At 50.4% G+C, this 25,444-nt stretch overlaps 1 protein-coding gene across 2 annotated transcripts in view; it reads left to right on the top strand.

Annotated features, from left to right (window-relative positions):
- The first annotated feature begins 14,285 nt into the window (after positions 1-14,285).
- The window catches only part of rimbp2b (RIMS binding protein 2b), a 190,325-nt gene continuing 179,166 nt past the window's right edge, over positions 14,286-25,444 (top strand). The window contains exon 1 of one of the 2 annotated variants that reach the window (XM_072240777.1): positions 14,286-14,506. The gene's annotated coding sequence lies outside the window, so the exon portion shown is untranslated. Of the gene's footprint in view, positions 14,507-14,526; positions 14,560-25,444 lie in introns of those variants that run through there. The other variant, XM_072240779.1, reaches the window with a different exon arrangement.

Genomic DNA, 25,444 nt, shown 5'->3' with positions numbered 1-25,444 from the left:
CTGTGGCACAACATGCTGGATACAGTCAGTGTGTCAGGCGACAGCTTTGCAATGTCAGAGTTCCAGTTCTTCCACAATGTTCCTCGGACACAATGGATCGAGTTACCGGGAAAGGTGGGCCAGACTGGGGCTTGATTCCAGGATGAGATGTGGTCCTAGAGAAATACATAAAATCATACAGGGCATAGACATGGTATTTACCCCAGGGTTGGGGGGATAAAGAACTAGAGGACATAAGCTTAAGGTGAGGGGAATGATTTAATATAAACTGGAGGGTCAATATTTTATACAGGGTGGTACGTACGTGGAATGAGCTGCCAGAGGAAATGGTTGAGGCAGGTACAGTATCAACTTTTAAAAGACAGGTTGTTTTTTCCAAAAATACTTTATTCAGAGGTATTACAAAACAAAGTTATATACATATAAAAAAAACATTCGTTGACCCTGGGTCCTTATTCAATAAATAAAGTTACTTACAATTAAATTATGCGTTGACTCTCTGTTCATATACAAATGAAAGATGTTTACAATAAATCGTTCATTTACTCTCAATCCTTGGTCAAGAGTTAAGACTTATTTACAATAAAATTATCAACAATAAAGGCAGGCGTTGGCTCTAATTCCTTTTCCAAATTAACAATTCCAGCCACTCCTGGGGCACCATGTTGATTCATCTGTCCACACCGCTGATGAGAGGTATTCTCCTCCCCACCCAACCTCTCACACTCCCACGGGTGATGAACCTTAAACTGTGGTCCTTCCCCACCGGGCCTTCGCGGTGGCCGCACCGAGCTTGAGTGCATCCCTCAGCACGTACTCCTGCAGGCGAGAGTGAGCCAGTCGGCAGCATCCAGTCACGGACATCTCCATGTGCTGGCAGACCACCAAGTTTCGGGCAGACCAAAGCGCGTCTTTCACCGAATTGATGATCTGCCAGTAGCAGCGGATGTTTGTCTCCGTGTGTGTCCCCGGGAACAGCCCGCAAATCACGGAGTCCTCGGTAACGCAGCTGCTGGGCATGAATCTTAACACTGTCCCTTCCATTCTCCTCCACACCTTCTTTGCGAACCCACAGTGTGCAAAGAGGTGAGTTACCGACTCCCCCCCATCACATTCCTCCCGTGGGCAACGGGGTGCGGAGACGACAATCCGGGAGTACAGTTTTTTTTAATTTCAAAATATACTTTATTCAAAAATAAATATATACAATAAACCATTCAATAACTTTTCATCCTTTTAGATACGTTTCCATTATAGTCAGTACATATCCATATTTATAGCCACCCACGTGGCACTACAGTAGTTCAGTTTACCATATCATTGTTGAGGGGTATACTCCCCGCCCCCGACCCCTCCCGCTCCCACGGGTGGAGAAACCTATACTGTGGTCCTTCCCCACCGGGCCCTTGCGGTGGCTGCACCGAGTTTCAGTGCGTCCCTCAGCACGTACTCCTGCAGCCGAGAATGTGCCAGTCGGCAGCATTCTCCCACGGACATCTCCATGTGCTGGTAGATCATCAAGTTTCGAGCCGACCAAAGAGCGTCTTTCACCGAGTTGATGATCTGCCAGCAGCACCGGATGTTGGTCTCCGTGTGCGTCCCCGGGAACAGCCCGTAGATCAGAGAGTCCTCTGTTACGCAGCTGCTGGGGATGAAACGTGACACTAGCCCGTACATCCTCCTCCACATTCTCTTTGCGAACTGGCAGTGTGCAAAGAGGTGGGCCACAGACTCCTCCTCACTGCAGTCCTCCTGTGGGCAGTGGTGTGCGGAGACGACGTTCCGGGCGTACAGGAGGGCTCTGACTGGGAGGACCCCTCTCACCGCCAGCCAGGCGAGGTCTTGGTGCCTGTTGGTGAGATACAGTTGGACCGGTACATGGATTGGAAAGGTTTACAGGGTTATGGGCCAAACGTTGGCAAAGGGAACAATGTAAGAGGGGAGCAACACACATCAAAGTTGCTGGTGAACGCAACAGGACAGGCAGCATCTCTAGGAAGAGGTACAGTCGACGTTTTGGTCTGCGACCCTTCGACCTTCCACAACCAAGATTTGTCCTGCTGCTTTCACCAGCAACTTTGATGTGTGTTGCTTGAATTTCCAGCATCTGCAGAATTCCTGGTGTTCATATAAATGTAGGAGGGGCATCTTGGGTAGCATAGACCAGTTGGGCCGAATGGCCTGTGTCTGCACTGTATACCGTAACTCTTCCATTGCTGACGGATTCACCGTCAGTCCATCAGTTTGTTCTGCTGCTCTTCTCCCATCCCTGTGGAAAATGGAACAGCCTGATCCCTGTCACCGAGGGAGGAGGTATCCATGACGAAGGCAGAAGGTCAAAGGTGACCTTTAGTCAGGGATGTTTTGGGAGAATAGATGGAGTCCTTTCGGAAGCAAGATACAAGAGATCAACAGGGGAATCATGGAAACCAGCTGTCTGGACCTTCACTGTAAACGTTTACTAAAGACAGACGTGTTCACCTCGTGGGACCGTCGGAGTGTTCAGGGCAGGATCCCAGGATTGGGATGGAGGTCACAGGAAGCTCACGGAAGTGTGACTGTGCTCACAAGGGGTCCCAAGTGTAAGAATGTATTCAGGGTGTCAGCAGGGAGAGGGTTCGTGTTCACAGAAGTTCATCAGTAACTTCACTGTGTTTTCCTACGGACTACTGACAGTGGGACAGTGTTCACAAGAAGCCCCCAAAAACATCATTTTCATTATTAATTTATATTTTCCATACAATATTCAACTTTATTTCTCAATTCTTTGAGGTTAATTTAATCTGGGATTAATTTAGAATATTTTGTGCAATGTCTCAGACATTCCTTGTTCCCAAGCACCATTTTAGCACCGAATGTCCCTTAGCATGAACAAGGGGTCAGAGAGAATGAACAATCCCACCTCTACCATTCCCAAGGTCACAGACCCAGGGTCACCATGGAAACCAGTTACTCCTATCACCCTCAGCACATCATTGTAACCCAGCCAATGACCAAGGCTTTTGCTAAGTATGGATAGGTGACCCTCAGGGAGAGGTCAAACTCTGACATCACAAGGTCACTTGACACCAGTGGGACACATCACAATGAGATGCAGCATCCTGACCAGATTCAGACTCTGGTCACGTGGAGACCAGAGATTCACCACTGCTGGAGGACAGTTTGCTGATCTGGTGGCTGCTGTAGACATGACGTGTTCAAACGTCTCCTTCTGGGCTGCAGATTTCACTGATCCCCGCGATGGTGACGTTCAGATTGCGGGAACACCGCGATGGGTCAAAAGACCTCTTCCTGAGACTCAGGATCCTGGTCCCTGGTGGGACGTCATCCCAAACTCAACCAACCTTCCTGAACAAAATCTTTAGCATCGAAACTCTGAAGAGGAGAGCCGGACTTGGAGAATAGGTGGAGATGTCTGAAGGGGAAGGAAGAACCCTGCACAAGATGGAAAGACTCCCCGAGAGAGGGAGAGAACTCCTGTAACAGTGAGACAAAGTACTGATTCCTTCCTTTCCTTCAGGGGACAATAATTAGAGTGGTTGTCTGGGAGGAACATAGATTAGTTGTTGAGTTTTGGGGATCCGCTTGGGCTAAACGTGAGTAATTACTGCTTGGAGAAGTAATTACCCATGAGCTGGGAGCAGTTCCTTAGCAACGACCCACTGTCCTTGTTGTTCCTGACCATTGCTAAGGAGATACTCCCAGATCATCCAACCAGGGGTGATGTCAAAGGTCTTTCAGTGATGTCAGACGGTGCCCATTGTCAAACCACAGACCAGGGAACCTGTCACATTTAATACTCAGACAGTGATTCGCTCCCCGTCTGAATCTATAAGTGTAAACAGTCTGCTGTTTGTCACCTGTTAATGACTTGGAGGAGGATGTGGGTGTGGTATAATTAGTTTTGTAGATGACACTGAAATTGCCGAGTGCTGAAAGTGAGGGTTGTCTCAGGTTACAATGGGATGGACACCAGATGGGAAATGGGCCAAGGAATGGCCGGTGGGACAAGTGTGAGGTGATCGATTTGGGAAGTTGGACCAGAGCAGAACACACAGAGTGAATGACAGAGCCCTGGGAGAGTTGTAGAACGGAGAGACCGAGGGGTACAGGTACAGAGTTCCCTGAAAGAGCCTTCACAGGTAGACAGTGGGGTGAAGAAGGTGTTTGGACGGGTTCCCATGCTGTGTAAATCTGTGACTCTAAGTGTAAATGGCCCTGTTATTGTCTAGCTGAAAGCCGGTGAACCTACACCTGCTCTTTCTTCCCCCAGAGGGACATGACTGCTGGAAACTGTGGCATCTGGTTGAGCACAGGGAAATGGAGGCTTTCAGCGTATGAGCCCGTGACGAAGATGGGATTGACCAGTCCACGATGCAATCCTGAGACAGCAGATCCCAACTGCAATCGAACGGTGCTCCTTCAGGTTCATCTGAGTCCCATCCTCACCCTGGTGTGAACTCGACAGCCGTTAACATTCCTGTCCAAAAATTAACTGAATCATGAGAATGGCGTGAAGACACCTCTCTCGCCTCAGGACCATTTCCATCTCCTCCATCCTGGGGTCTGAGACTTCACCCTTCCACCTCTACATTTAAAAGTTGCCATTTCTGTGTGCCGATGGCTACTTGTCATCCTGACCAGTTCTGCTTGAAGCTGATAGTCTCTTGGTGAAATTCGACAATGGGCCCTTTCCCCGGGTGGGATCCTCATGTCCAGTCTCCGTGTTCCCGCATCGGCGACAGGAACGTTTCCTGCTCCAGCTCCAGGCTCAGCCCGGCACTGGTCGGGGTCACTGCAGTGGCACTGCTGGTCGAGGGACAGGACTGGTGACCATCGAGACCAGGCTCTGTGCCCACACAGAGAGAGACCGGTCACAGAAAGCATCGCCTACAATATTGTTTCAAAGTTTCACTGTGATTTAAACATAAAGTGGAATAGACCATTTCTGCAGTGTTTGCTGGTTTGTGCACAGGGAGATTGGGGGGAGGGGTGGGCTACAGGCTGCTGACTGTCACCGGGCTCAACTGAGACACACACTGGCTGAGCTGGTTCTCTGAACACTGGGACACACACTGGCTGAGCTGGTTCTCTGAACACTGGGACACACACTGGCTGAGCTGGTTCTCTGAACACTGGGACACACACTGGCTGAACTGGTTCTCTGAACACTGAGACACACTGGCTGAGCTGGTTCTCTGAACACTGAGACACACTGGCTGAGCTGGTCCTCTGAACACTGACACACACTGGCTGAGCTGGTTCTCTGAACACTGGGACACACACTGGCTGAGCTGGTTCTCTGAACACAGACACACTGGCTGAGCTGGTCCTCTGAACACTGACACACACTGGAGGGAACACAGTGTCTCAATCACTTTACAGCACCAGTGATCACCATTTGAGGTTTGATTCCCACCGTTATCCATAAGGAGTTTGTCCACTCTCCCCGTGACCATGTGGGTTTCCTCCGGGTGCTCTGGTTCCCTCCCACATTCCAAAGATGTACGAGTTAGTGTTCGTACATTGCGGCCGTGCTGTGTTGGTGCTGGAGGTGTGGTGACACTCACAGGCTGCCCCCAGCACGTCCCTGCCAGAGGCGATGCATTTCACTGTGTTACCATGTACCTGTGGCCAGTAAAGCTAATCACTGCAGACTAGGGTCGGACAGAGTCCGGAGTCTACAGGAGTCACTGGTACCTGTGCTTACACACACACACAAACTCCTCTCTCATCTCACTTTCCACATACCATCAAAGAGACATGGCCACGTGAGGTTAGACCATCACCTCAGCTCTAGTTGTGCATTTCCTCCTCGTATCATTGCAATCTCATTCGTTCAATCACCATTAACTCTTTAGGGACTGGGTCAGCTGCTCTGTAAGTGATCACACTACACAGTCTCCATGTGTTCAGAACATTCCTCACTACTCACACTCTCTTCTCACTTCTACCATCGGGAAGGAGAAGCTCTCCAAGTCAGGCAGTGTCTATGGAGCAGAACAAATAACTGATGTTTCTTGTCCTGATGAGGGTGGGGGGGGGGGCGGCCTGAAATGCTACTATTTATTCCCCTCCATGGATGCTGTCTGACTTGCTGAGTTCCTCCAGTGTTTTGTGTGTGTTGTTCTGGATTCCCAGCATCGCAGAATCTCTTGTGTTCACAATAATCCAAACGTGGTCTGACCAATGCTTATAAAACCTCAGCATTACATCCTTGATTTTCTATTCTCGTCCTCTAAGAGGTCAGAGTGCAGATGAGTTGAATTAAAGTGACGGACAAGCAGTAACTCAAGGTCGTCCTTGGTAACTGATTGAGGGTGTTTCTGCAAGGAGGTCATCCAATCTGTGTTTGGTTTCTCCAAAGAAGTTCCAGCTGGTCATTGTAAATTGCCCCATGATTATGCTAGAATTACACTGGAGGCTTACTGGGCAGCAGAAGGGACTCTTTCTTGCTGTATCTCAATAAATAAATATTTGATCTGTATGAACAGTATGCAAGACAATTGTTTCACTGTATCGTGGTATACGTCACAATAATTAACCAATTTACCAGTTTACATGTTAGGTCCAGGTTGTGAATGGTGCTTTAGAATTTGAGTAAAACAGACAACGCACTCTCACAAACTCAGGACGTTGGAAGAATGGTAGTGCAGTAGTTAGCGGGGTGTCACTACAGCCTGGAGTGTTGGAGTTCACTGTTATCTGTGAGGAGATTCCCCACAAATGCGTGGCTTTCCTCCAGGTGCTCCAGTTTCCTCCCACAGTCCAAAAACATACTGGTTGGTGGCTTAAATTGGTCCTTGTAAATTGCCCTGTGAATAGGCTCGGGTTAAATTGGTGGGATTGCTGGCAATGCTGCTCAGTGGGGCAGAAGAGCCTGTTCCACACCATATCCCTAAATTAAAATAAAAATCAGCCTATGGGTTGGCATGGACTTGATGGGCCAAAGGGCCTGTTTCTCTGCTTTATGGCAAACTGAGGAGTTAGTTTATGACTAACTTAATCTTAATAAATAAACAAATAAAGTAGAGGAGATCACAGCACGGAACAACTGGACTTGGACTAAGAGCCAGTGACTTGTTGCTTCACTTGGATCGAGTCATAGGCCCATAGAGAGTTGGGGGGGGGGAGATAAAAGGGTGGGAGTCATCCTGTGTTTCCACGGGGACAATCTGTAAGAAGATTAGTGAGTGTTGGTGCAAGTGGAAGTGAAAGTCATGGAGATACAGGCATAAGGTGCAAATCAACACAACACGGGAACAGGTCCTCCACACAAGACTCAACTGTGCCCTAAACAAAACTTTATACACTTACAACATGACTTCAAGCTAGTAATCTCTGGATGACTTTCAGTACCACACGCCAGTCAGGGCACGAATAGGATTATAGGATGGATGAATGCGTGGCTGAGGAACTGGTGCAGGGAGCAGGGTTTCAGATTTCTGAATTCTCTCTTGGGGAAGGTATGACCCGTACGAAAAGTTCAAAGTAAAATTATTATCAGAGTACATGCGTGTCGCCACATACAGCCCTGGGATTCTTGTTCCTGCAGGCATACTTGGCAAATCTATAGAATGGTAACTGTAAACAGGATCAACGGACAGCAAACTGTGAAAATGCAGATATAGGTAAGCAGCAATAAAAAACAAGAACGTAAAATAACAAGATAAAGAGTCCTTAAAGTGAGACGATTGGTTCTGGGAGCACCAGAAATAAAATGAGCGTAGTTATCTCCTTTTGTTCAAGAGCCTGATGGTTGAGGGGTAGTAACTGGTTTTGAACCTGGTGGTGCGAGACCTGAGGCTCCTGTACCTTCTACCTGACGGCAGCATGACGTGGATGGTGGGAGATGGTTGATGAAGAACGCTGCTTTTCTACAGCAACGTTACACCTGAATGGTTACGCCTAAACTCGAGGAAGACGAATATCCTTGTAGGCAGGTTTGCTAGAGCTGTTGTTGGAGAGGTTAAATTAATTTGGCGGGGGGGGTGGGTACTGGAGTGATCGCGCTGTGGAGGGGGCAGTTAGCGTATAAACAGAGGCAGTGTGTAGTGAGACTGTCAGGAAGGACAGGCAGATGATAAGGCAAAATTGCAGTCAGCGGTGTGGGTTGAAGTATAATGCGGTCAAAATCAAAAAGGGTGATGAATACGGGATTGAAGGTGTTGTATTGGAATGCACACAGTACATGGAATAAGGCAGATGATCTTGCAGCACAATTAGAGATTGGCATGTATGATGTTGTAGGCATCTCGGAGTCATGGCCAAAAGAAGATTATAATCGGAAGTTTAAAATTCAAGGATACATATTGTGATGAAAGATAGGCTCTTGGCAAAAAATGACATCAAATCCTTAGGAAGAGGTGATATACGATAAGAAGATATAGAATCCTCATGCGTAGAGTTAAGAATCTGCAAGGGTAAAAAACCCCTGACGGGAGTTATATGCCGGTCTCCCAACAGTAGCCAGGATGAACGCATGTAAAAAGAGCAATGTTACGATAGTCACAGGGGATTTCAGTATGCAGGTAGATTTGGAAAATCAGGTCGGTGCTGGATTCCAAGAGGGGAAGTTTCTAGAATGCTACGAGATGGCTTTCTAGAGCAGTTTGTGCATGAGCCCACGAGAGGATCAGCTATTCCAGACTGGGTGCTGTGTAATGAACCAGATTTGATCAGGGAGCTTAAGGTAAAGGAACCCTTGGGAGACAGTGATCATAAGATATAATTTACCCTGTAATTTGAAAGGGAGAAGCTAAAGTCAAATGTGTCAGTATTACAGTGGAGCAAAGGGAATTACAGAGGAATGAGAGAGGAGCTGGCCAAAGTAGATTGGAAGGGGACACTAGCAGGGATGATGGCAGAACAGCAATAGCTGGAGTTTCTGGGAGCAATTCGGAAGGCGCAGGATACATTCATCTCAAAGATGAAGAAGTATTCTAAAGACAGCATGATGTAACCATGGATGACAAGGGAAGTCAACGAGAGCGTAAAAGCAAAAGACAGCATATAAAAGAGCAAAAAATAGTATGAAGTTAGAGGATTGGAAGCCTTTAAAAACCAACAGAAGGCAACTAAAAAAAGCCATAAAAAGAGAAAAGATGAACGACAAAGGGAAGCTTGCCAATAATATCAAAGAGGATACTAAAAGGTTTTTTTCAGATATATAAAGAGAAAAAGAGAGGTGAGAGTGGATATTGGACCGCTGGAAAATGAAGCTGGAGATGGCAATGGTAGACAAAGAACTGGCAGATGAACTTAATAAGTATTTTGCATCACTCTTCACTGTAGAAGTCACTAGCAGTATGCCAGAAATTTGATAGTGTCAGGCAGCAGAAGTGAATGTTGTGGCTTTTACTCAGGAGAAGTTCCTTGGGAAGTTGAAAGGTCTGAAGGTAGATAAAGTCACCTGGACCAGATGGACTACACCCCAAGGTTCTGAAAGAGTTGCTGAAGAGTGTGGAGACATTATTAATGATCATTCAAGAATCACTAGAGTATGAAATGGTTACTGATGACTAGAAAATTGCAACTCTTCAAGAAAGGAGAGAGGCAGAAGAAAGGAAATTATGAGCCAGCTGGCTTGACTTCAGTGGTTGGGAAGATGTTGGAGTTGATTGTTAAGGATGAGGTTTCGAGGTACTTGGAGTCACATGATAAAGTAGGCCAATGTCAGCATGGTCTCCTTAATCTTACCTGACAAGATCAGCCGGTTGAGTGGTGCTGCAGCAATAACCTTGCACTCAACATCAGTAAGACCAAAGAACTGACTGTGGACTTCAGGAAGGGTAAGACAAGGGAACAGGTGCCTGTCTCATTGAGGGATCAATGGTGGAAAGGGTGAATAGTTGCAGATTCCTGGGTGTGAACATCTCTGAGGACCTAACCTGGACCCAGCATATTGATGCAGTTACAAAGCAGTCATGCAGTGATTATATTTCATTAGGAGTCTGAGGAGATTTGGTATGTCACCAAAGACACTCTACAGATGTACTGGCTCCGATGGCGTGGTGGGGGGGGGGGACTGCACAGGATCAAGGTAAGCTACAGAGAGTTGTAAACTTAGTCAGCTCCATCATGGACATTAGCCTTCGTAGCATCTAGGACATCTTCAAGGAGCGATGCCTCAAAAGGGAGTCATCCATCATTGAGGACCCCCATCACCCAGGACATGCCATCTTTTCATTGTTACCATCAGGGAGGAGATACAGGAGCCTGAAGACACACATTCAGTGATTCAGGACCAGCTTCTTCCCCTCTGTCATCCGATTTCTGAATGGACATTGAACCCATGAACACTACCTCACTGATATTTTTTCTCTTTTTGTACTTTTTCAGAATTAGAATCTGGTTTAATGTCACTGGCGTATGTCATGAAAATTGTTAACTTAGTGACAGCAGTACAATGCAATACATGATAATATAGAAAAAATAAATCAATTACAGTAGATATGCATAGTAAATAGTTTAAATTAAAAATAGTGCAAAACAGAAATAATAAAAGTGAAGTTGGGTTCAATGTCCATTTAGGAATCGAATGGCAGAAGGGAAGAAGCTGTTCTTGAATTTATTTAACTATTTTAAAAAGTATCCGTACTTCTTACTGTAATTTACAGTTTCTATTATCTATTGCAATGTACTTGCTGCTGCATAACAATGTATTTCACAACACATGCCAGTGATATTAAACCTGATTCTGATTCTGAAATAGCAAACAGGATAGACAAAGGACAATCGGTGTTTGTCGCGTACTTTGATTTTCAGAAGACCTTTGACAAGGTACTGCACATGAGGCTGTTTAGAGCCCATGGTATACAGGAAAGCATGGATAGAAGATTGGCTGATTGGCAGGAGGCAAAGAGTGGGAATAAAGGGAGCCTTTTTCGGTTGGCTGCCGGTGACTAGTGGTGTTCTACAGGGGTCTGTGCTGGGACCAATTCTCTTTACGTTATATGTCAATGATTTGGATGGCGGACGGCTGTGTGGACAAGTTTACAGATGATAGGTGGGTTGGTGGAGGGACAGGTAGTGTTGAGGAAGCAGGGAGCCTGCAGAAGGAATTAGTCATCTTGGAAGAACAGGCAAAGAAGTGTCAGATGGAATATGGTGCAGGGAAGTGTACGGTCACACACTTTGGGAGAAGAAATAGAAGCAGAGACTATTTTCTAAACAAGGAGAAATTTCACATATCTAAGGTGCAAAGGGACTCAGAGGACCTTGTGCAGGATTCCCTAAAAGGTTGAGTTGGTGGTGAGGAAGGGAAATGCAATGTTGGCATTCACTTCGAGAGGACTAGAATATAAATGCGAGGATCTAATGCTGAGGCTTTATAAGGCACTGGTGAGGCCTCAGTTGGAGTATTGTGAGCAGTTTTGGGCCCCTTATCTAATAAGATGTGTCTGGGATTCGATAGGGTCCAGAGGAGGTTCACATGAATGATTCAAGGAATATAAAGGTTAATGTTTGATGGATCTGGGCCTGTACTCGCTGGAGTTCAGAAGAATGGTGAGGGTGGGGGAATCTCATTGAAACATATCAAATATTGAAAATGCTCGGACAGAGTGGATTTGGAGAGGATGCTTCCTATAGTGGGGGATCTCGGACCAGAGGGCACAGCCTCAGAATAGAGGGGCAACTCTTTAGAACAGAGATGAGAAGGAATTTCTTTAGCCAGAGGGCAAGGAATGCTACAGGCTGACGTGGAGGCCAAGTCATTGAGTATATTTAAAGCAGCGGTTGATAGGTCCTTGAATAGTCAGAGCATCAACAGTTATTCAGAGAAGGCAAGAGAATGGGGTTGAGTGGGATAATAAATCAACCATGATGGAATTGCAGAGCAGTCTCAATGGCCTGAGTGTCCTAATCCTGCTCCAGTGTCTTAAGTGTTAATTTGATTTTGAGACACAGGCCTGAGCATCTCAGTGAACCACAATACCCAGCAACCCTAAGCCTAATCCCAGAACAATTTACAATGACCAATGAGCCATACTGGTTTGTATTTTTTGGACTGTGGAAGGAACCCCATGTGGTTCACAGGGAGGACGTACAGAGACTCTTTACAGCCGACGCTGGGATTGAACCCTGAACTGCAGAATGGCCCAAACTGTAATCGTGTCACGCTAACCGCTACTCCACCACGGTGACCTCGGCTAGCGTGGTTGGAGGTGAGGAGTGAGGAAATGTGGTTGGAGAGCAGGGGGTATGTGGGATGGTGGGAGGGGAAGATGAGAGTGATGGAGAGGGGGAGGGGTGGGGGAGAAGAGAGTAGGGGAAAAGGAGGGGTGGTAGAGTGGAAGGAGAGAGGGAGGGGAAGGGGAGGAGGGGGTGGTAGAGGGGAAGGGGAGGAGGGAGGGGAAGGGGAGAGGGGGAGGGGAGGAGGGGAGGGGAGGAGGGGAGGGGAGGAGGGGAGGGGAGGAGGGGAGGGGGAGAGGAAGGGGAGAGGGTGGAGGGGTGTGGGGGCAAGGGAGGAGGGGGAAGGGGGTTGGGGAGAGGGAGGAGGGGGAAGGGGGTTGGGGAGAGGGAGGAGGGGAGGGGGAGGGGGAGGGGGAGGGGGAAGGGGAGAGGGTGGAGGGGTGTGGGGGCGAGGGAGGAGGGGGAAGGGGGAAGGGGAGAGGGTGGAAGGGGGTTGGGGAGAGGGAGGAGGGGGAAGGGGAGAGGGAGGAAGGGGGTTGAGGAGAAGCAGTGGGTAGGGGAGCGGGAAGAGGGAGACAGGTGAGCAGAAGACGGAGCGTGAGGATGGGGGGCAGGAGGGCACGTGGGAGTGGATGGGAGTGGATGATGGAGGTGCTGAGGAGGGGAGTGAGGATGGGGGTGAGGATGTAGAGGGGTGAGGATGAGGGGGGCGAGGATGAGGGGAGGTGAGGCGAGGGTGAGGGGGCAAGGATGGGGGAGGATAGAGGGACAGAAGGAGGGGAAGAGGGATGACAGGGAGGTGAAAGATGGGGAGAGAAGGTGGGGGGAGAGATGTAGGAGGGCAGGAGGGTAGGAGGGGAAAGCCGGTGGTGGGTAAAGGGAGTGAGACAGAGGGAGAAAAGAAAGAGCAGAGACAGAGGGGGTAGAAGGGGCAGATGCGTGGGGGAGCAGGAGGAGAGATGGAGGGGGGAAGACGGAGGGAGGGGAACGGGAGAGATGGTGGAAGGGGAAGAAAGGGGCAGAGACAGAGGGTGGAACAGGGAGAAATTGGGGAATGGGTGTCGGACAGGTGGAGGGGTGTCTGGGGGGATAAGGGTATCCAGAGAGGGGATCAGGGTGTCCAGAGGGGGGATGGGGTGTCTGGGGTGAGGGGGGGGTGTCCTGGGGTGGATGGGGGTATCTGGAGGGGGAATGGGGGTATCGGGGGTGATAGGGGTGTCCGGGGGGATGGCGGTGTCCGGGGGGGGTGTCAGATGGGGAGAGTTGGATGGGGATGACCGGGGGATGGGATGTCCAGAGGGGAGATGGTGGCGTCTGGGGGGGGATGGGGGGTATCCGGAGGGGGGATCGGGGTGTCCAGAGCGGGGATGGGGGTGTCCAGGGTGAGGGGGGGTGTCCTGGGGGGGATGGAGGTATCTGGAGGGAGGATGGGGGTATTGGGGGGTGATGGGGGTGTCCTGGGTGAGAGGGGCGTCTGATAGGGGATGGGGGTGTCCGGGGGGGGTGTCGGACAGGGAGTGTCGGATGGGGGTGACCGGGGGAGATGGGATGTCCAGAGGGGGGTATGGGGGCGTCTGGGGGGAGGAGATGGGGGTGTCGGGGGGGGGAGTGGCAGTGTCCGGGGGTGATGGGGGGTGTCCAGGGGGGGCTGGCGGTGTCCAGGGATGATGGGGTATCTGGAGGGGGGGATGGTGATGTCCGGGAGGGGCGATGGTGGTGTCTGGGGGGGGGGGGAGATGGCGGTGTCCGGGGGGGGGAATGGTGGCGTCCGGGGGGGGGGGGCGGTGTCCGGGGGGCGGAGGGGGGATGGTGGTGTCCAGGGGGGTGAGGGGAGGGGGTGTCCAGGGGGTATGATATCAGCTGGGGATAGGTGGTGTTAGGGGGGTGGTGTCAGATGGCGGGGAGGGGGTGGCCGGGTGTCCGGTGGGGGGGGTAGTGTCGGACGGAGGGGGAGGGGGTGTCCGGGGGGTGGTGTCGGACGGGAGGGAGGGGGTGTCCGGATGGTGTGGTGTCGGGCGGGGGAGGGGGTGTCGAACAGGGGGTGCTGTGGGGGAGGTGCCGGTTCTCAGTACTGTCTCGCCGAGGTTCCGCCGTGAGAAGCGGTCGAGGTTCCAGGAGCGGCGTTGCCGGTCCGGCTGTGGGTGACGGTGCGGCGGCGGCGGGAGGACGCGGACACATCTGCCGGCGCGGCACCGTTCGGGAGCGCGGATCGGCACCGCGCCCCCGGGAAATCACCGAGCGCGTTCGCGGAGCAGCCGGGCTGCGGTTCCACACATTCGGCAACGCGCAGCGAACAGGCCAGGAGGTTGGAGCGGTCGGTGGGCCCGCGCACCGGCCGTACTCGCCGGACACCGGATCCCTCGCATTCCCGGTATGGAACCTCCGGTAATCGGACATCCCGTTCCGCCGATATCCAACACCCCGGTAATTAGACACCCCGCACCCCGGTATCCGGAACATTCAGTAATCGGACATCCCGCACCCTCCCCCTCCCCGTCTTCAAAATTCCCGGTAACCGGATCCCCTGCCCTCCCCCCCTTCAGTCCCTTCGGTAATCGGACACCCCGCCCCCCCAGCCCGGTGTCCAAAACCCTGGTAACCGTATACCCTGCAACCCCCCCGCCCCCGCCGCCGCAGCCGCCGCCGCCGCCCGGTATCCGGAACCTGTGGTAATCGGACACGCCGCTCTCCACCGGTATCCGGAACCACCGGTAATCGGACACGCCGCACCCTCCTGGTATCTGAAAACCCCGGTAAAGAGACACCCACTTCCCACGGTATCGGAGTACCGGGAGGAAAAGCTTCTCCCGGAACTCCCGGTATCCGGATCCTCTTCTCCCGGTGTCCGGATCCACCGGGGATGGACACTGCGCTCACCTGTGTATCAGTAACCTCCGGTAACCGGGCACCCTCTTCTCCCGGCAATGAGATACCCGCTTACCTCGGTATCCCAGGACCCGGGTGCCGCTTCTACCGGTATCAGGAATTTCCGGTAACCGGGCACTCTCTTCCACTGGTAATGAGACACACGCTTCCCCCGGTACCCTAGGGCCGGGGGTGCCGCTTTTCCCGGTACCCGTATCCCACGCCCCCCTTCCACCCCGTCCCCGTATCAGGAACCTCCGGTAACCGGGAACCTTCTCCCTCGGTATCCGGAACCACTTCTCCCGGTATCCCTTTCTGCCCCCTCCCGGGATCTCTGCCACTCTCTCCGGTCCCCGGGATCGGGCTGCTGTGGCTCACCAGTTCCCGGTGCCGGCGCTCCCGGTCAAACAGCGGGGGAGGAAGAGGCAACGACTGCCCGGTGTGTGTGTGTGTAGGGAAACAGTGCCGGGAGTGTGAAATCGGGGATGAGACCGGGTGGAGGGGGCAGACGAGGTGTGTGTGGGGGTGGGGGGGTGATTGAGAGGGGTAACAATGACAGGTTGTCACTTCAGATTTCCTGCTGGAAACATCTAGGCTGTTAAACCGCTCTCGGCCCTCGGCCCTCGACCCTCGACCGCTGCCAGTTTAACCCCCGCCTTCCCGCTCCATTCACACACTCCATACCTCCACCACCAGATTTATATCTCTCTCCCTCTGTCTTCCCCAACCCCGTCCCCCTCCCCTCCCCTTTCTCCCACTCTCCTCCCCTCCCCTTCTCTTCCTCCTGCTCCCCTCCCCTCCCCCCCCTCCCCCTCCCCCTCCCCCTCCCCCTCCCCCCTCCCCCTCCCCCTCCCCTCCCCTCCCCTCCCCTCCCCCCTCTCTCCCCACTGTCTCTCGCTCTGTCACTCTCTTATCTCTCTCCCCACTGTCAGTCACTCTCTTTATCCACATTATCTTTCTCCCTCCATCTAACTCTATCCCCTCTCCGTCTGTCTCTCACTCTTTTCCCCCCTCTATCCCCACTGTCTCACAACCCCCTATCTCTATCCCTACAGCTTCTCTCTCTACCTCCACTGTTTGTCTCTCTCTCTCTTCCCACCGTCTCTCTCTCTATCCCCTTTGCCTCTTTCTTTTCTCTTTCCCCACTGTTATTCTCTACCTCTATCTCCACTGTCACACTCTATCCCTCTCTACCCTCACTGTCCCTCTATCTCCAAAGTGTATCTCTCCCTAGCTATTTGTATCCCTTTCTCTCCCTCATTCCCTCACTCTCTCTATCCCCCATCTTTCTCTATCTCTATCACAACTGTCGTTACCTATCTCCATGCTCACTGTCTCTCTCTATACCTATCCACACTGTAACTCAGTGGCACTCCCCACTCTCGCCTCCTCTCTCCATTCCCACTGTCTCTCTCTATATCTTTCTCTGTTCCAGCTGTCACTCTCTCTCTATCCCAACTATCACTTTCTCTGTCCTCACTCTCTCCCTCTCTCTATTCCCACACTCTTTCTCCATTGTCTCTCCCTCTGTCCTCACTCTCTATCCAAACTCTCTCTCTCTACCCCCACTGTCTCTCTCTGTCCCCTCTGTCCCTCTGTGTGTGTGTCTCCCTCTCTCCCCCCACTGTCTCTCTCTCTATCCCCACTGCCTCTCTCTCTCTCTAAATCTCCACTGTCTGCCCCCCCTCTATCTATCCCCACTATCACTCTTTCTCTCTCTGTCTCTTCCCTCCCTCCCATTCTCTGTCTCTAACCCCACTGACAATCATTCTCTCTATCCCCACTCTCTCTCTATTCCCACTCTCTCTATCCCTACTGTCTGACTCCCTCTCTATTCCTATTGTCTCTCTCGCTCTCTCTATCCCCACTGTCACTCTCTCTATCCCCATTCTCTTTTTATACCCGCTCTCTCTCTGTACTCCCACTATCACACTCTCCTTTCCCCACTCTTCCCCCTTCTCCCCCTCCCCAATCTCGCTCTGCCTCACTCTCCACCACGTTCCCAAAAATCCTCCCTATAGTCAACACACTGAACCCTGCAGAATTTTCTGTGTTTGGGAAGGTCACCGCGGAATGATCGGTGAACTCCATCCCTGGGATGTGAATCTTACCCGTTCTTGCTGTGGTCCCAGATTTGATGGGGTATCGCCCACATTGCTTTCCCCCTCAGTTACCTGCTGTTTGCTGACCCGGTCCGTTTGCCCTGTCCCGCAGCGGTCTGCAGCCGCCCACTGCTCTTTCACGGTGGGGCTGTTGGTGTTTCCCCATGTCCCCTCCAGCAGTCCCACACCTGCAGTGGGGACACGTCCCGTGCCCAGTCTTCTCAATGCACTGTCTGCGTCCTCTTGCTAGCGTAGTTATTTATTGAGATACAGCGCGGAAGAGGCCCTTCCGGCCCTTCGATCCAAACTGCCTAGCAACCCACCGATTTAACCCTCGGCTCATTATGGGACGATTTACAATGACCAATTGTACCGGTTAGTAGATTGTGGGAAGAAAATGGAGGATGTACTGACTGCTTACGGAGGTAGCCACAATTGAACTCTGAACTCCAACATCCTGAGCTGCAGTAACATGACGCTAACCGCTACCCAGCCTGGCCCTGTCAGCACACTGAAGCTGTCTCTGCCCAAGCTCGCTTTCAAGGACTTTTTGTTTTGTGTTTGCATAGTTTGTTGTCTCTTGCACATTGTCCGTGCTGTTGGGTGCGGTCTTTCATTGATTTTACGTATTGTGTTGTCTGTACCCTGGATGCACAGAGGAAAATGAATGTCAGGGTTGTATATGGTGACATATTTGTACTTTGATAATACATTTACTTTGAACTTTTTGTAAATGGAGACATTCTGCTGGAGTGATTCTGAATGAAACAATTCTCTGCAACGTGCAGAATGTCACCAATGAATCACCAGTGTACCCCCTTGTAATGGGTACTCGAGACAGAGTCAGAATCAGGTTTAATATCACTGGCGAATGTTGTGAAATTTACTATGCAGCCACGGTACATTGCAATACATAATATTTGAACTACAGATTATTATAAGTAACTGTCAGAAAATTAAATTAAATATGTGGTGCAAAAAGAGAGGACACAGATAGGTAGTGTTCATGGGTTCAGAGATCGGACAGCAGAGGGGAAGAAGCTGTTTCTGAATCATTGAGGCTTAAGGCTCCTGTACCTCCTCCCTGATGGAAACAATGCAAAGAGGGCACATCCTGGGTCGACAGGGGGTGGGGGTGGTTCTTCATGATGGATGCTGCCTTTTTGAGGCATCGCTCTGTGAAGATGTCCTGGATACTGGGGAGGCTGGTGCCCATGATGGAGCTGACAGCTCTCTGCAGCTTATTCCAGCCCTGTGCAATCTCCCCCCACCCCACCCCGATAACCAGACGGTGATGCAGCCAGTTAGAATGCCCTCCATGGTACATCTGTAGAAATTTGCTTGTCTTCGGTGACACACAAAATCTTTTCAAACTCCTAATGGAATACGGTCGCTGTCGTGCCTTCTTTGTAGCTGCATCGATATGCTGGGTCCAGGTTAGATCCTCAGAGATATTGACAGCCAGGAACTTGACATAGCTCTCTCTCCCCACTTCCGGTCCCTCAGTGAGGATTGGTATGTGTTCCCTCACCATTGCAATGAGTAAAGCTGTAAATTGCAAAGCAGTGTATTAAATTAATTTAAATGAGTAATGCAAAAAGAGAGGTAAAAGTCTTGAGGTAGTGTCCGTGGTTCACCGTCCATTCAGAAATCTGTTCCTGAATCGCTGAATGTGAGTCTTCAGGCTCCTGTACCTCCTCCCTGATGGTAGCAATGAGAAGAGGGCATGTCCCAGGTGATGGCGGGGGGGGGGGGGGGGTCCTTAATGATGTGGACGGTGGAAGACGTCACGGAGATGGGGAGGGGCAAGACCATGGAGAGTTTAAAAACATTTTAGACTCAGGGTGGAGTCACAGGCAACTCCCTCTGCCGTGCGGCCCCACTTCTTGATCCATGTCACACTGAAGGGGTTTGAGAAGATTTGGTCTATCACCTAAAACACTCGCAGATTTCTACAGATGTCCCGTGAAGAGCGTTCTGATTGCATCACCGTCTGGTACGAGAGGGGAGTGGCGGGGGGGGCGGGGTTGCTACTGCACAAGACCGAAATAAGCTGCAGGGAGTTGTAAAATTAATCAGCTCCATTATGGGCACTGGCCTCTGTTGTATCCAGGACATCTTCAAGGAGCAGTGCCTCAGAAAGATGAAATCCATCACCAAGGACCCCATCTCCCAGAACATGCCTTCTTCTCATTGCTACCATCAGGAAGGAGGTACAGAAATCTCCATACCAGACAGCGATGCAACCAGTTAGAATGCTCACCATGATACAGAACGTGGTGAAATTCCGAGAAGGTCTACATCCAATTCCGGAATATCCTGGGTTTGGGTGTCAGTGGTGTCTGATATCATGAGGGGTACAGACAGGGTGAGTGCATACAGCCTTTACCCCAGGACTGGGGATACAACAACTTGAGGGTTCTTGGTGTAGGGTGAGAGGGAAAGGATTTAAGAGGATCTTGAAGGGTAACTTTTTTACACAACGGGTGGTAGGTGTGTGGAATGAGTTGCCAGAGGACATGGTTGAGGCAGGTAGTGTGGTCACTCAAGCCGAGTATCATGTACGTTCCCCAGAGAGGTTGTCTATCGATGGGTTCTCAGGTGGCCGTAGAGGCAGATCCAAGATCCATGTATCCAGGTGCAGTGTGCTCGTGAGGGAGTGGTGGCTGTGGTTAGTGGTTGAACCTTTTCCTCATTCACTTTCTCCTTTAGTCGCTGCCGCTTGTTCTCCACGATACAGCAGAGGTCGGTCTCATGTCGCACACCTCCCTCTTGAACAGATTTCCTTCATTTCTACCTACTGAGTGCAAAGTCTTCCCAGATTTTAGATTTAATGTTGAATTTCTTCCAGCTGATCTTGACATTACAAGACCATAAGACATGGGACCAAAATTAGGCTATTCAACCCGTCGAGTCCGCTCTGCTATCTCATCATGGCAGATCTCAAATTCAATTCAACCCCATACACCGGCCCTCTCACCGTATCCCTTGTTGGCCCAACCAATCAGGAAACTATCAGCTTCCGCTTTAAGTAAACCCACAGTAGTCTGTGGCAGAGTATTCCACAGATTCATCACTGTTTGGCTAAAAGAATTCCACCTTACTTCTGTTCTAAAAGGTCACCCCTCAGTTTTGAGGCTGTGCCCTCTAGTTCTGGATACCCCGGCCAGAGGAAACATCCTCTCCACATCCACCTTACCTAGTCCTTTCAATATTATCTATGAAGCATTTCCTTTGCCCACCAAGGGCTCGCTGACTTACTTTGAACTGGGAGTGAAGGATTGGATTGCGAAGATCTGAGTTAGACATCCTAACTCAGTCAGGGAGACAGGTACAATAAAAACATTTCAAAGACAATTGGATGGGTACATGGATAGAAAAGGTTTAAGATCATAAGACCATAAGATATGGGAGCAAAATTAGGCCATTTGGCCCATTGAATTTGCTCCGCCATTTCATCAAGGCTGATCCATTTCCCTCTCAGCTCCAATCTTCTCCCTGTAACCTTTCACACCCTGACTAATCAAGAATCTATCTGCCTCAAATATACCCAATGACTCGGCCTCCACAGCTGTCTGTGGCAATGAATTCCACAGATTCACCACTCTCTGGCTAAAGAAATTACTCCTCATCTCTGTTCTAAATGGATGCCCCTCTATTCTAGGCTGTGTCCTCTAGTCTTAGACTATCCCATGATAGGAAACATCTTCTCCACATCCACTTTATCAAAGCCCTTCAACATTCAATAGGTTTCAATGAGCTCCCCCATCATTATTCTGAATATCAATGAACACAGGCCCAGAGCCATCGAACACTCCTTGTACGGCAAGCCTTTCAGTCCCGAAATCACTTCCATAAATCTCCTTTGAACCCTGTCTAATGTCAGCATCGTAGGTTACGGGTTTATGAGATTATGGATCAAATGAGACTAGCTCGGAAGAGGCATGTTGGTCAGCATGGAACAGTTGGGTCAAGTTCTGATGTAGGAACACTGTCTGACTGGATACACTGACACTCCACCCCACCATGCTCCAGAACTGGACATAGACCCTTTTGGAATCTCATCACTTTCAACCTGGACATGCAGTTGGGACCTGAAATTCCACAGACCTGGGTCTCGGGAATCCTGCACCACAGCCCCACCACACAGAAGCTTCAGACGTTCTCAACTGAAGGCACTTTTTGTTTGCAGAAAGCCTTCAAAATTATTTTTAGCAAATTCTAGGTTCCCCGACAGTAGTTCCCCTCCCCCTTCTTGAAAGGGTAACTGAAAATCAAAATACTGCCGACACTGGAAATGTCAAATATAAATGCAGTGCTGAAAATACTCAGCAGGCCAGGCTGCAGGTGTGGGACGGGGCGCTGAGGGAAGTGTCTTCAATGTGGAGAGAATGAGAATGTAAGAGCAAGGATATGATGCTTTATAAAGCATTGGTCAGACCGCAGTCGGAGCCTCCTGAGGAGATCTGGGCCCCTTTTCTCAAGAAGAGATGTGCTGACATTGGAGAGGGTCCAGAGGAGGTTGATGAGAACAATTCTGGGAATGAGAGGGGATAACGTAGGAGCACTTGAGGGCTCTGGGCCTGTATTCACTGGAGTTTAGAAGAACGAGGGGGGGGATCGCATTGAAACCTTACAAATATTCAAAAGCCCAGATAAAGTGGATGTGGAGAGGATGTTTCCTATGGTGGGGCGTTCTAAGACCAGAGGGCACAGCCTCAGAATAGAAAGATGTCCATTTAGAACAGCGATGAGAAGGAATTTCTTTTGCCAGAGGGTGGTGAATCTGTGGAATTCATTGTCACTGACAGCTGTGGAGGCTGAGCCATTGGGTATCTTTAAAGTGGAGGTTGACAGGTTCCTGATTAGTTGGGCTGCGAAAGGTTGGAGGAGAATGGGTTGAGAGGGATAATAAGTCAGCCATGATGGAATGGTGGAGCAGATTTAATGAGCCAAATGGCCTGATTCTGCTCCAATGTCTTATGGTTTTATCAGACATCTGGTCCTCTCCCTCCCCCTGTCCCTTCATGACTCCCTGGTCCCTGCTTCTGTCCCACCACCCATCCGACCCACATGGCTCTTTGTCTGGAGCCGCGATCCCACACCTCATCCCTTCACCTCTCAACCATCTCACCAAACAGTCCTTCCAAGTGAGGCGGCCATTCTCTCACACTCCTTCAGTTCCAGTGTTCTCCACGCTGGAGAAACGGATCACGGGCTGGTTGATCACAGAACATTTGTGTTCAGCCCACAGTGTGGTAGAACGTAGAACATTACATCAAAATACAGACCCTTCAGTCCATGATGTTGTGTTGACCTGTTAGATTGATCTAACCATTCCTTCCTACATTAGAATCATCATTATGTGCAGTGTTGTATGACACGGGCAATTATAGTCTTTCCATGACCATGATTGTTCTTGGCAAATTTTTCTACGGAAGTGGTTTGCCATTACCTTCTTCTGGGCAGTGTCTTTACAAGACGAGTGACCCCAGCCATTATCAATACTCTTCAGAGATTGTCTGCCTGGTGTCAGTGGTCACATGACCAGGACTTGTGATCTGCACCAGCTGCTCAAACGACCGTCACCACCTGCTCCCATGGCTTCACGTGACCCTGATCGGGGGGGTGGGGTGGGGAAAGGGCTAAGCAGGTGCTACACCTTGCCCAAGGGTGACCTTCAGACTAGCGGAGGGAAGAAGCGCCTTCCTCCTCCTTTGGTAGAGACGTATCTCCACCCACCACCCTTCTCTCTTATATAACTCTCCATTTTTCTTTCATTCATGTACCCATCTAAGAGTCTCTTAAATCTCCCTAATGTAGCTGTCTGTACCGCCACCCCTGGCAGGGCGTTCCACACGTACCCACCACAGACTGCATATATAACATCCGCCCCCTCCCCCGCCCCCCCCCCCACACACACACACACACGTTCCTACAAATTATATCCCCTCTCATATTACTTCACAAGAATGAAGAACATTCACACACTACTGTACAGTACAGGCCACTCAGCCCACAATATTGTGCTGACACTGTAACCTACCCCAAGATCAATCTAACCCTTCCCTCTCAAATAGCTTTCTATTTTTCTATTGTCAAAGTGGCTCTCTAAGAGCTTCTTATCCTTCCTCAATGCCCACCACGCCACTAATCTTAGCGTCATCCACCAACTTATAAGACCATAAGATATAGGAGCAGAATTAGGCCATTCAGCCCTTTGATTCTGCTCCATACTTCCATCATGGCTGGTTTATTATCCTTCCCAACCCCACTCTCCTGCATTTCACATCCTAACTAATCAAGAACCTATCAACCTCCCCTTTAAATATACCCAATGACTTGGCCTCCACAGTCAAACGTGGCAATGAATTCCACAGATTCACCATGGCTAAAGAATTTGAAAGTACAGTTATTAACTTAAGTATGTATGTAGAATACAACTCTTGAGATTTGCCCTACCGCAGACAGCCACAAAGGACGTTCTTTCTCATCTCTGTTCTGAATCGACGTCTATCTATTCTGAGGCTGTGCTCTCTGTCCTAACGTACGAATCACGCCACCTCCATGGCCCGAAGTGTTAACATGTATTTGTTAGGATAGAGTTCATAAGATTGGGAAGTGATGAAATTTCAACTGGTTTTATGTCTGTCTGTCCCAGCTACTGTCCCGGTCCTTGTCCCTCCCCACACACAAAGTCTCTGGCCATCCAGATTCCCAGTTCCCGCTCCTGTCAGTTAGCTATCCCTAATGCTCGTGGAAGGGCTGGTCACTGCTGGAGTATCGAATGGCTGGCTTCAGGGACTGTTTGAATCAGCAGATCAATACTTGCGGACACAGATACTGTGGGCATTGGGGGGAGGGCGGTGCCGTAGGAGAATCTACAATCCAGCAGCTTTGACGGAGGTGTGCAAGTTCCCAAAGGCCTGTCAGTGGCAGGAATTCTGTCCCGTCAGAGAGTGAGGACAGGAGAGGTTTCACTGTGTCGGAAAGGGAGAGGAGAGACAGGTGGGAAAAATCGCAGGAGAAGGGAAACAATGGGGCTGGAGAGAGAGGGAGGGCAAGAGAGGGGGTAGAGAGGAAAAAGGCAATGTGAGGAGGGAGAAAGAGGGGGGAGAGAGAAAGAGAGATGGAAGAGAGGAGAGGGGGGAGAGGAGAGGGAGGGAGGAGGGAAAGAGTGACGAAAGGAGGGAGAGAGGGGGAGGAACAGAGAGTTACAGGTTCGATGGGCTGGTGGGTCTCATCCAGCCTGTTCCATAATGCGGTGTGCAGCTGATTTGTGGGTCCGTGGACATGCTCGGCTCTCAGGGCTGGGGCAAAGGAGCTCGCCTCCCTGGGCTGAAGGCCTCCAGTACCTGATACAAACATCATGGTCGACCGAGGCTTCTGAACTGGAGACGTTACCTTGGCCTCTGACTTGTCTCCTCTCTGGCACGTTGTGCCCGTGGTTCAGGCTTCCAGGCTGATTCAGTGGTGAAGGTTAAGGGAGAGGTGGGTGTCTGCACTGTTCTGACTAAACCCTGCAGCCTGCCAAGCAGCTCTCCAGGACCACCCCATCCACCTCAGGCTCGTTTCCCTTCCCCGACATCGTGCCCGCCAACTCCCTCAGCATCCACCGCTCTGTTTCAGTGTCTGACCCTCCGGCAAACCATATCTGCTGGGGTAGGTCACCACATGGATTCACTACCTTATCCCAGTCTTCAGCAGCCTCTCCCTTACACTGCAGCCGTGAGCTCCGGAACAGAGGAACACTGAGCCATAACATTTCATAAAGCTATAAGACATAGGAGCAGAACGAGACCATTCAGTCCATGTAGTCTGCTCTGACATTCGATCATGGCTGATCTATTTTCGTCCTTCTGCCTTCTCCCTGTAATCTTTGACACCCCATCTAATCAAGGACAGATCAACCTCCGCTTTAAATATACCCGATGACTTGCTGTCTGTGACAACGAATTATATAGATTCACCGCCCTCTGGCTAATCTCTGTCCTCCTCCTCATCTCTGTTCTAAAGGGACATCCTTCTAATCTGAGGCTCTGGTCCTCGATTGGAAACCTCCTCACCACGTCCACTCTCAGCCTCTTAAGGAGATCTCCGCTCTTCCTCTGGGCTGCAGAGTCCCAGCCCACCGCCTCCCCTCACATGGTTTGCCCAGGTGAGGATTGGCTGCTGAGGTCAGTAGCCCTGTCAGATAGCCGCCAAAGTCCAGCTTCACCCCCACCTTCCTGCAGCCTGGTGGGTGGGGTGGGTCTGGTTCTGAAGGCACAGGGTAGAAGCACGTGGCCACTCAAAGTTCAGAGGAAATTGATTGTCAACTACATATATATCTCCAAATATAA

This window comes from Mobula birostris, chromosome 22 (assembly GCF_030028105.1).
Source record: "Mobula birostris isolate sMobBir1 chromosome 22, sMobBir1.hap1, whole genome shotgun sequence".
Classification (NCBI taxonomy): domain Eukaryota; kingdom Metazoa; phylum Chordata; class Chondrichthyes; order Myliobatiformes; family Myliobatidae; genus Mobula; species Mobula birostris.
Note: the sequence above shows the minus strand (reverse complement) of the source record. Positions and strands in the feature narration are given on the sequence as shown.